This window comes from Desmodus rotundus, chromosome 4 (assembly GCF_022682495.2).
Source record: "Desmodus rotundus isolate HL8 chromosome 4, HLdesRot8A.1, whole genome shotgun sequence".
Taxonomy (NCBI): Eukaryota; Metazoa; Chordata; class Mammalia; order Chiroptera; family Phyllostomidae; genus Desmodus; species Desmodus rotundus.
The window spans coordinates 112,223,471-112,236,562 of record NC_071390.1 but is presented as its reverse complement, the minus strand read 5'-3'; positions in this window follow the sequence as shown (position 1 = coordinate 112,236,562).

The window sequence follows — 13,092 nt, the reverse complement described above, 5'->3', positions numbered from 1 at the left end:
TGTCTCTGAAGACATGGGTGTTCTCAAATCTACTCCGTCGCCCTCACTGCCCGCCCCCGGACTTGGAGGTATCTGTAAAGCAAGCACTGTACAAATCTAATCAAGCAGATCATTTGTCAAATGTCACGCTTGGAACTAAGCTAAAGGTCATCACATTTAGTAATATGGAACACCTCCTTTTCACAGTTTTGGTACTCCCAAATAAAAAAATAAAATGGCCCTAAAATTCAGACACCGTTTGAAAGTGTGTGGGGGGGGGGGCAACCATTTAGTTGCAGATAACCCAGAGAAAGATATAAAGATGAACTAAAAATGGACACGTACAAAAAGGGATCAGCCTATTGGAGAAGACCGTATGGAAAAACAAGGAAGATCACTCAGGTTAATGTGTTTTGAAGACAAATGTTTTCCTAGCTATGACATCAATGTTTCAACTTTTACCAGTATGCTGGGGCAAATCTGTGTTCTTAGAAAATATGGCCCGTGGAATGGAGTTTGGATGGGAATACAGAATGTGGGAATTTATCTCACAGCTGCTATCTGAGCAAGACTTGGGTGCAGGTAGGGTTTGGGATATGAAGGTGCCGAGAACTGAAAGGAGGTGGGAAGGACATTCTAGATAAAGGGAATTGTGTGTGCAGTGGCATGGGACACAGACATCAGGGAGCACACGCAGGCTGAATAGGGTGAGAATTTTGTTTTGGCTTGAAAGTAGAATATATGTCTGGTAGAGGTCAGAGGCTGGAGTTAGATTGCAGATGACCTGGACTTGATTTGGAAGGCAGCAGGGAGATGCGTCAGAGTTTTAAAAAGAAAAAACCTCTGAAAGACATGACCAGAACTTGGCTTCAGGAAGAAGCCAAGATCGTAGAGGTTTTGGCACACAGACTCATTAACTTTTCTAAAGACAAATGCCAAACTTTCAGATACCATTAAAAAAATTGGCATTCTTCCTTCTAGCCTTTACACTTTAGAGGCAAGGTCAGGACTGGGCTGATGAGACCTGGACATCAGTGGTGGATGCCAGACTAACTGGTTAACCGCAATTTTTGGGTCGTTCCTATAATAGGACCTGGTCCTGACCTCCTGGAGCAGGGCTTATACTGTCACCATTGTCAGCTCTGCTTAAAAAGGTCAGAGAACTTGATTTTCTGGTTGACCTTTCTTGGGGTAGCTTTTTTAGAATTTTCGACTCAGGTTTTTAATTCGGATCTTAGTTTGACTGTATTTGTTACTCATGACATTTCAGAGTCCCTCTTCTGGCTTGGACTCTGCAGTCTTGGGCCCTGAAATCCATGGCTCACTTTTGGATTAAAGGGCCTAAACAATTTGTAAATAAATTTTTGTATATTCCAGGTTCCATTTTGTGCATTTAGGTTTTTTTTTTTTTTTTTTTTTTTTGGTGCAGAACTGATGTCTCACAAGGAAACATCAACTATTTACAAACAATGTCTATCTCTTTAAAAAAGGATTGGAAGTTTTCTCATGTGACTTTTTTCACTGATACATTATTCATGTTAACTTTAAATTTATTCTACATCCATTAAAATGCTTACTTTGACTTTTAGTATACAGCCAATTGCCGTCATATAATCCTGGGGGAAAATTATTACATACATGTAAGAAATTTAAAGAGACCTTGTGTGTTAAATTTGCTTATTAGTGTGATCAGCTAGGAAGCAGTTAAGGGTTATATGTTCACTTCCTAAGTTTATGGGTGAGAAAGTTGACAAATTACTTTCTACCCCATATATGTGTTAGTCAAAATGAAAAGCGCTTCGAAGAAGGGGTTCTAGGTTCTAGGAATGAATCCTCAGTCCTTCTGTTGCCTCCTCTGGAAACCCAAGAATTTTGCAGCAAAATGATTAAAATCCTGACTTAGATATAGCCACTTTCTTCAAGTTTTGTATGTTGATGATCTTATTCTTTGGGGGTTTTCCTCAGTGTTTCCATTTAAGTTACATATCTGTCCCTCCTCCTTTAACCTCTGTATATTGGAAAGAAATAGAACTTCCTGCATTAGCATAACTTCCAAACCTGACAGGTAGTATTTAGACATTGATTTATGGCCTCAAACCTACATTAGTTTCCATTCCCATCCACACATCATGGAGACCTCTGTGTGCTCTGTAGATGCACGATGTTTTTTAATGGATGTGAACTTAACCATTAATGTAACATCTCTGGGTTAATGCAGATACTTTTGTTAAATGACAATATAATTACTAGTCATCAGCAAACCTCAAAAAGTTTGGGAGGTTTGGTTCAGTTAAACACCTGAGAGCTCAGATGTTTATCTGGAGTTTACCCCTTGAGTTTAGCAAGTCCAGGCTGGCAAATGCTCAGGATCCGTCCTACACAAGAGACTTTTGTCAGCAATTCTCTTGTTCTGTGTCTCAATACCAGCACCTCTATGTTTTAGTCTTGGCCTACACACTATGTAAAGCAAAGCATAAAGAGATTAATAAAAAGCCATCCCCATCAAATAGGGTTGAATAAAGTTTTCACAAGATGATGAAAACAATTAGACAAAGATTATCTGTGGAAGGAGAAATGCTACCTTCTTGTTGTGTCAGGACCCACTTCGCTTATCTCCCTTTTCCTGATTCTCTTTTAAAAGTTTACTGCTACAGAATTTTCTAGCAATTTCCCCCTGACATCAGATTGGGGGTGGGGGGAATTGCTGAAGATGACTCAGATCAATCCTCTTTGAAAACAAGGTTTTTTTCCTAGAAAAAGCAGTAATGTTTAAACTTCTTTCAGTATGTTGGGGCAAGCCAGCAGGCTGTGTACTTCAAAAAATAGTTAAAATACTTTCAACACTGTGTGTTTTGTGTTTAGTTTAGAAGGTACATTGCACCAGTGGTGGCTTTTCCAGCTTTACATTCCTCTAAATGACCTTTTTGTCCTTCTCTTTTCTTCTGTTTTAGAAGTTTTTGAAATGAGGAAGAACTTTACTTTTCTGGGCATTTCTAGCATTGACTTAGGGAAGTGTCTGTTTCTAGCATTGATTTGGAGAAGTGTCTGTTGTCAGCTGTGATGTTTACTTCCTGTATTAAAGTGAGACTCTGGAGTTAATATGTGGCATAGAACTATTAGAAACATGTATCACTTGGTCCTCTTTATGCAAGTCGTAAACTTGTAATGAAAATGTGACATTTTGAAATGCTGGTATAATATTTATGAGAAGTTAAAATATTTTAAAAATTGGCTTAGGAATATAGCCCTCATCTCAGGGATGTTTTAGTCTATATTGAATTCCAGTGTTGGTAAGTCTGAAAAATCTGTCTTGCTTAGAAACCTTGTGAGGCAAGTTTTTGCATTTCCAACTGAATTAATTTCTCTTCTCATGTAAAAGGATGAAGCTGGATACGTTGAATTCAATCTTGCAACTACACTTTGAATAGCCTCCGTGTGTTATACTGTGTGAGTAAAGAGGGAAAGAGAAGAGGTTCAAAAAGACCTTTCCAGTAATTGACCCACTGATGAGATAAATGAAATAACACCGAGTATTGTTGGGTAACATTATTTATCACAACAGCCAATCACATAAGCCAGGTTAATATATTCCTTTATCTAGTTTTAGCTCGGGGAAACTTTGCACTGTTTTTATTTTAAGCAAGATTTCGAAGTCTCTTTAGAGAGGCATAGAGGAAACAAAATAATTTTTAAAAGCAAGAAGGTGCTGTTGAAATCAACATTTTCTATGAACTTGGAGGCCATGTATAATTTTTACCTCAATAGAAAAGTTGAGGAAATCCCTAAACACACGTGTGAACCTGCTAACATAATATGTAGCACACAAAATTGTAATTGCAACAGTTTCATCTTCTCTTACTACCATACCTTGCTTTCCAGTAGCTTGAGTCACATTTCATTTCCATAGGTTTTATTGGCCTGTGATATGCTGGCATCTATCCTTAGAGACAGCTGATTCCTCCCTTGCAAGCCATTAGGGCAACTCTCTACTGACTAGAGTTTGCTTTTTGTTTCTCTGCACTCAAAGTTCATAAAGTCATTGAAAATGTCTTATTTGGTTATGCATTTTGATGAGTATCACACACAATATTTCCAGAGGGTTGGCTTGAAAAATTCACTAGATAACGTAAAATCTTTTTTTCTTTTCTTTTTTTTTGTTGTTCAAGTACAGTTATCTCCATTTTCCCCCCTCTACTCCCCCTGCCCCACCCATCCCATCCTGCCACCCTTGATCCTATCCCCTTTTGGCTTTGTCCATGTGTCCTTTATACATGTTCTTTGATGACCCTTCTCCTTTTTGCCCCTAATATCCCCTCCCACCTCCCCTCTGGTTACTGTCAGCTTGTTTATATTTCAATGTCTCTGGTTATTATTTGCTTGCTTGTCTGTTTTGTTGATCAGGTTCCATTAATAGGTGAGTTCATATGGTATTTGTCTTTCACTGCCTGGCTTATTTCACTTAGCATAATGCTTTCCAGCTCCATCCATGCTGTTGCAAAGGGTAGGAGCTCCTTCATTCTTTCTGCAGCATAGTATTCCATTCTCTAAATATACCATTTTTTTGATCCACAGTTTTTTGATCCACCCATTAACTGATGGGCACTTAGGTTGCTTCTGGCACTTTGCTATTGTGAATTGTGCTGCTATGAACTTGGGGTGCATAGGTTCTTATGAATTGGTGTTTCAGGGTTCTTAGGGTATAATCCCAACAGTGGAATTGCCAGATCAAAAGGCAGTTCCATTTTTAGTTTTCTGAGGAAATTCCATAGTTTTCCACAGTGGCTTCACCAGTCTGCATTCCCACCAACAGTGCACTAGGGTTCCCTTTTCTCTATAACCTCTCCAACACTTGTTGTTTATCGATTTGTTTATGATGGCCATTGTCACTGGTGTGAAGTGGTATCTCATTGTGGTTTTAATTTGCATCTGTCTAATGGCTAGTGATGTTGAGCATCTTTTCATATGTCTCTTGACCCTATGTATGTCCTCCTTGGAGAAGTGTCTATTAAAGCCCTTTGCCCATTAAAATTTTTTTTTTGTCTTCCTAGAGTGGAATCGTGTGAATTCTTTATATATTTTGGAGATCAATAAGTACATAAAATATTTATTAACCAAAAGATAAACCATAGACTCCTTAAGACCTTTGGTATCCACTACCAGATTAGTTAAGGTGGATTCTTTTCACCCCAAATTGGACAAACTGGAGACCATTGGTTATTAGGAGACCATTTGAGCTATTATGATGCTTTAGCATCATTCTCTTGGGTGAGGCAATAAATTAGGGGAAGGTGAGCCTTGTGTCTTTTCTCGTTGAACATCTTTGTTTTCTGTGGCAGGCTTTAAAAGGCTATTCAGTAATGCAACCAAGGAGGGTTTTTCCATCGTTTAAAAAGGGCTCATTAGACACTGCAAATTGATGCAGTACAAACAACATGGAGAGGGTCTGGGTTCCCACATAAATTAGCTCAGTTTGTGCAAGATGAAAAACGCTTTGGCCCTAACTGCCAGTACTACAAACAGCCGAGCTTGAAAAAAAACAAGGTGTGCCCACTGTGCTTACATCACCAGCAGTCATAAAAGTGCTGTAATTAAAATGTAGCTGACAATTTGCTTAATGATGTGCGAGGCAGGGAGTCCAGGGAGGCCCCCACATGTGTCTGGCTGAAGTTTCTGCTGTTCCAGCGGGAGCAGCAGCATCGGCAGCGGCAAGTCTCTTCTTCACTTGAGAAAATGGTGACTAATCCGAGAAGATGGTGGGGAGAATGATGAAGCTTTAAAAACCATCAGGACCATTTTCACTCTAATGAGCTTGTGTGAGTGAGAAGGTACTTAAGGTGTTTTGGAACCATCCATTTATAATTAGCCAGGTCGAGTTTAAGAAAATTACACTATTCCTCACAATATAACTTAGACCAATTAACAATTTAATTAGTTCACTATAATATTATGAGGTAGAGTTTCTAATTCAGTCTTCTTACTTCAGAATTACTATTATTATATAAGAAAAGAATCTTTTAAAAGTTTGTGAGACATTAAGACTCAATTGGAACTGACATAATGCTCAAGTCCAGATCTCTAGATAAGAAATTTAATGCAAAGTCAGCCACAAATTTACCTTTGACTCTTGACCAGGCACTTGATCGCATCCTTTCCTGATCCATAAAATTAGAAACCCAAACTGCATATACAGATAGATGGTTTAGATTTGATTCCTGAGAAGCACTATATGCTTGGACCATTTGGGGACACTCTAGATACAGGAAGCATATATCTAGATGCTTAACCATTGGAATACACAATAGTATTCAGCATTTCTTGAGTGATTCTTTAATCATTTAATGATACATTTCCTTAAGTATCTTCATGCTACAACAGTCACTGAGCAGTAAATATCTGGAGACATTTTTTCTGCCATAATATGTTAAACACTTAAGCAAAAAGTTTATGCTCATGCCATTTCTACAGGCCAGTCTACCATACATGCACAGAAAACACTCTGTATGTTTGTGAACTATCGAATTGAAGAAGTACTTCTAATAACCACTTCTAATAACCGTGCACTCTGGCAAAATTGCCCATTAAGTAAAGGAAGGGGGATCTTTAATGCCAACAAGACCTCTTTTACCTTCTGTAGACAGATTTAAAAGTTAAAATCAATATTGAATAATATGAAGAGGCCATGAGGAGGTGATTCTCAGAATCTGGCATTCGCCATCCTATCCCGCCCCCATACCCCTGTCGCCACACACTGAATACCTAGAAACTTCTGAATAATTTTATAGTATTCATTTATCAAAATAAACTTTTCGTGTCAAAAGTACAGGAATGCTTTCTTAGTTTCGTCACATGGATTTCTTAAGGGCATTCATTTCACATCAAAAGCTTGTGAACTGGAAAAGTGCTTTGTTCAGGTGGCTGTTGAAATATTACACCTTGAACCACACCCTGTGCTGGGCTTCCCCTATAAAACAGTGGTTGAGTATGATGCCAAGGTCATTAACCTGGTTCCCTCCCAGAAAACCAGGTCTATGATACGTGGGGAAATAAAATGGAATTTTGTTCAACTCAAAGACTGGAATCATATCTGCTGAGATTCAAACAGTTCCAAAAGTTGCTTTCCATAACCATGATTGGGACCTTCTTCCACATTTTGAAAATGGTGATAAAAACTACACATAGTGCAAAACTATACATGATTTGAAAAGGCCAGAAATGGTGCATATTCTAATAGTTCCCCTATGTAAATGCATTGCTTCAGTGTTATTTCAATTCTTAGCTTGCTTAATGTTTACCTTGAATTTTTTAGTCTTTTTAATCTTAAACACTAGAGCAAATAACTTAATAAGGTAGCTTAATAGAATAAATATGCCAAGCTTATGATTTCAAATGAGGATGGCCAGTTGAGAGTATAGAGGAGTAAACAGAATAATAATTTTTATTTTGCTCTTTGAAAATTTAATCTTTATTGTATTTTATTCCATTACCATTTAGTCTGCTTATAAGCCCCTCCCTCCAGGCCCCCCCACACTGTTGTCCGTGTCCATGAGTCTTTTTTTCTTTTTGCTTAGTCCCGCCTGCCTTGATCTCCCCCCCTCCCACTAGCTGTCACATGCTCTCCATCTATGAGTCTGTCTCTGTTTTGCTTGTTAGTTCAGTTTGTTCATTAGATTCCACATATGAGTGAAATCATATGATACTTGTCTTTCTCTGACTGGCTTATTTCACTTAGCATAATGTTCTCCAGGTCCATCCACACTGTAGCAAAGGATAAAATTTTCTTCTTTTTTACGACTGAGTAGTATCCATTCTGTAAATGTCCCATAGTTGTTTTATCCCCCCATCTATTGATGGACACTTGGGCTGCTTCCATATCTTGGCAATTATAAATAATGCTGCAATGGACATAGGGGTGCTTATGTTCTTTCGAATTAGTGTTTTGGGCTCCTTTGGATAAATTCCCAGAAGTGGGATCCCTGGGTCAGAAAGAAGATTCATTTTTAATTTTTTGAGGCTATCTCCATAATGCTTTTCACAGTAGCTCCACCAGTCTGAATTTCCACCAACAGTGCAAAAGGGTTCCCCTTTCTCCACACACTTGCCAGCACTTGTTGTTTGTTGATTTATTGATGATAGCTGTTCTGACAGGTGTGAGATGATATCTCATTGTGGTTTTAATTTGCATTTCTCTGATGATTACTGATGTTGAACATCTTTTTATATGTCTATTGGCCATCTGTATGTCCTCTTTGGAGAAATGTCTATTCAGGTTCTTTGACCATTATTTAGTTGGGCTGTTTGAATTTTTGGTGTGGAATTTTGTAAGTTCTTTATAAATTTTGAATATTAACCACTTAACAGATGTATCAGCAAATATGTTCTCGCATTCTGTGGTTGTCTTTTTATTTTGTTGATGATTTCCTTTGCTATGCAAAAACTTTTTAGTTTGATGTGGTCCCATTCGTTTATTTTTCCTTTTGTTTCCCTTGCCTGGGGAAATACATCTGACAAAAAATTGCTACAAGCAATGTCCGAGATTTTGCTATGTTTTCTTCTATGATTTTTATGATTTTGGGTCTAATATTTAAGTCTTTGATCCATTTTGGATTCTTTCTTGTTTATGGTGTAAGAAGGTGGTCTAGTTTCAGAAAAATGTTGAGTTTAAATCCTAGCTCTGCTATTTATTAGCTGAATGACTTTCCTGAGCTATTTAACCTCTCTGAGCTTTAATTCCCTCATCTACAAGGTAGGAATAATAAAATATCTACCTCTTGATGGTTGTGAGAATTAAATAAGGTATGATGAGTGTAACATGCCTAATAAAGAATATTGGAACAAACAATACTCTCAGCAACTTGTTCGCATTTCTTTTCACCTTTGTGTATTAAATGGCTCATTCCTGCCTAGTGCATAGTACGACCTAAAGATGTTTAGAGAATGGTTAAACAAATAATACTTTATTTTAAAAATAGGTCTTAACATGCTGTTACTGGTGTGGCTCAGTTGGTTGGGCATTGTTCTGCAAAGTGACGGGTAGCCGGTTTGAATGCCGGTCAGGGCACATACATGCCTGGGTTGCGGGTTCGGTTCTGGTTAGGGCACATGCGAGAGGCAACCAATCGATGTTTCTCTCTCACATTGATGTTTCTTTCCCTCTCTTTTTCCTATTTCCTCCTCTCTCTAAATATAAATAAATAAAGTTTAAAAAAACTGGTGAAGAATAAAATAGTTCTTAATTTTGTAAAGAGTACTGTTGTAAGCATAATCTCATGTAACAGAAAGATACTAGAAGTGTAGGAAAATGGTCATTGCTCAATTCCAAATAAATGAATACATTTAAAGATTTTAGCAGGTTTCATAGAATAAACTCTTGACTGAAATCTTGAAAGTTCGCTGAGTCCGTGCCCTTAATAATAGGGATTCTTCAAATTAGATACATTTCTTTAGATGATTTCACTTAAATAATCAATAAAAATTTTAAACAGATAGAAATTTCTAAGACATATTGCCAGATGGACTAACTGGCACTTTAAGGGTGAGTATAGTCAATTAAAGACCACTTATTTATTTAAATGTAGCCTAATTTGTCTGCATTGCCCTCAAAAATATTCTCTTAAAGTTCTTTAATTATAGTTTTTCAGGCCAGTTGTGCTAATGTTTGTTCTTGGAAAACTTAGGGTGGCTCTTAATGATCATCCTGTTTTTCCCTGGACACCTGCCAACCATTTCTGGATTATGCATCAATTCATGAAATAGAATCGTGTAGAAGAGAAGAAGAGCTGTGTTTGAAAATGCTTTCATAACCAGTGTTTGGGGTTTTTTTTTTTGTATTGCTATTGTCTAAAAAACACACCAAAACCTTACTCAAATAATGTGTGATGAATTTAGTTGAAACTACTAGTTGACTTGTTTTATGACCAGTGAAATAATGATGGTGATGGAAATGGAGATGAAGGCAAGGAAAGGCAGTGGAGAAAAAGAGAGAGTCAGAAGATACATTTGTGAACTTTCTAGTAACAAAAATCTTCTTTTTGACCACTCCTTCTGCCACCTCCCACAGGATGGAGTCTGGAATACTGGAAATTTCTTAAGTATTTTATATCTTATATTAAAAAAATTTAAATTACATTTATATATCTTATTTTATCTGGATCTTAAGAACTACTTTGTGAGAGTGGAGAAGGGATGGATGATTATCTCTATTTTATGTAGGTGAGACACAGACACATGTATGATGTGCCGTGTCTACACAGCTTGTCAGAGGCAGAATGTGCTGGGTACAGTCATTGGCCCATGAGACAGGTAAGACATTTTTAGGACACAAGACTCATTTCTGCTAAAATGTTCATTCTTGAACTGTGGGATCTTAATAAAATAGCCACTCAAGTGCTTTTTAAAATTTTTTCCCTGTCTTATAGTCTAAGAGTCTACTTCGTCATTTTATTTCCCAGCTGCACTACTAAAAACATAATGGATGAAAAAGAAAAGTTTTCTTGGCAAGGTATTTGATGTGTTGTCTTCTTGAAGGCACTTCCTGATGTAGTTACTGAGAAATGGCATCAGCAGAGTCAACCTCAAGACAGGACTCTCTCCTCACTAGCCTTCTACTCCCGAGGTACCTAATATTTAATTTAAGTAGATGATCATAAAAGAAGCAGAGGCCATTGGCTTGGGGGTGGGGAACACATTTAATTCTATTATGATTGTTGAGAGGACAGTATTTCGAGAGGTTAATAGAACCTAATTGATTTTCTTTACTTTTTTATTATACAGCTTACAAATGTAAGCAATACATTGGATCCGGGTTTTGTAATTTGTGGGAGATTTATTGATGAAATAAAGGACCCCAGAAATATACTATGTGGGTTTTCTGCCTTATTATTTCTTTAAAGGAAAAAAATTACACACCAAATTTTCTCTCTTCTTTTCCTCCATCTTTCTTCCTTCTTTCTTGTCTTCCTTCCTCCCTTTCCTTCCTTCTCAGTTCCTTCCTTATTTCTTTCCTTCTTCCTCCCCCTCTTCTTCACCTTGTTCTCCCTCCCTCCCTTCCTCTTTGCTATCCTTCCTTCACTCCCTTTCCCCCTATTCCATTCTTTCTAACTTTTTCCCTTTTCCCATTCAACACTCATTCAAATGTCAAGTATTTATTGTGTGCCTACCACAGGGCAGATAGGTTACAGTCTTCTCATGAATCCCCTCCAAAACACTTCCATCTGTCATTCTACCTGCAGATGAACAGCTCATTCGACAACATTTTTAGGGTCTTTTAATAATTGGAGAGGCCTTCCATCTATCTCGTGCAACTATATTTCTTTATGCTTTCATTGAAGATTTACACCTTTCTCCTGGAAAGACAGCACATTTAAGTTTCAGAGGAAAATGATGATCTCAAGTTGCTGGTATTTGTCTAGGCGTGAAGGGTAAAATTTTTTTCACATTTCAAAAATCAGTAAAGGATTATATTGAACAGTTAGGGAAACCTCTGTGTTAAATCCTATTCATGTATTATTTTGTACTGAGTTTCTGAAAGAAAAAAGACTTCCTTTTTAAACCTCACATAATTTTCTTCCTTCTTCCTTCCTCCGAGGCTTTCCAGTAAAGTTCTGATGGGGCTTGCTTCTGCTTTTCTTCTGGGGGGGCTGGTGAGGTCATAGACCAAGGAGGGATCAGTTTTGAAGAGTGTTGAGGCTAACTAACTCATCAAGTGAGAAGCATTATGCATTGGATATGGAGAATGAGTCAGACTGAAAAAACGAGTGTGGAGGCCAAATAAGAAGAGAGCATGAAGTTGAAGCCCTCAGGTTTTCTCAGAACAGGGCAAATATAGGTAAAAGGCCACCCAAGAAGTTCCCGAGTCAGTAGAAAGGGTACTTAAGATTTCTCATTTGGAGAAACCTTCATTTGAAAATTATAGGTCAGGGGATCAATTCCTTGGGGTTTATTTTTAATTGAGAGTCCCCCAATTTAAATGTAGAATGGCATTTAGGAAGATTCTTCTATATCAAGGACAGCATTTTTTCCTGAGGTGGTTGTCCAGGAGAGTTTCCAAAGTGAGTGGAAAAGGACACTTTTCTAACTTAATAATGTGACCACTGCCTCATCCATGTTGCTGTACTTTTCTGGATGATCCCCTGTCAATGAGAGCGTGTGCATGTTGTGTCTGAGTTTTTAATCATTAAAGATAAATGACAAATAAAGGCGCTTACCTTTGTGTTTCACGCAGACATTGAAAGTGCAGAGGCTGTCTTTGATCTGATGATAGAGCTAAGCTTTCCATGAGTATTCTATTAAAAACCCCAAAACGAAAATGCGCATGACTAATTAGAGAATTCCGAAATAGAGAAGAGTGTTCTACACATAAAAGTTACTTTAAAATTTGCTGAAAAGATAGATTTGACCACATAATATTTAAATAAAAAAAGAATCTAATGATCACAATCTCTCTAGATAAACAAAATTAAAAGATAAGCAACAAGCTATAAAAGCATTTACAAATAGTACCAGTCAAATATTTTCAATCTTTATATATAATACTCCATGCGTACATTGACTTAGAGAACAGTAAGTTCTTATTAGACAAGTGGGTAAATGCTATACATTTTATTTTATTTTATTTTTTTATTGTTCAAGTACAGTTGTCTCCATTTTCCTGCCATCCCACCCACCCCCACCTCCCACCCTCAATCCTACCTAAGTGATATACGTTTTAAAACTACAAAATAGTTAAGAAGCATGAAGATCTCAATAAGAAATGCAAATTAAAATAACACTGAAATTCTTTTTCTCTCCCTTTCATTTTCTTTTTTCCCTACACAATGGTCAGTAATTAAAAAAAATGCCTAGATTCAGCAACTACTAGAATTTTTGTAGATAGAATCTTGAAAACTTTACCCTATGACAGAAAAAAGTCAACTCAATTATTTACCTGTCGATGCTGAATCTGCAAATTATCTATATAAGAAGAAAACACATTTTTGTGATAAGGGATATTGTTGCTGTATCTCCAGAGGGGAACAGTTTGTTTCTCTTCAGTTGATGGGATAAGTGTGCTTGGACACAGGGGTTTAATTTTTTCTCCTTTATATGCATGCCTTTAAAAATTAACAGTTATCTCTT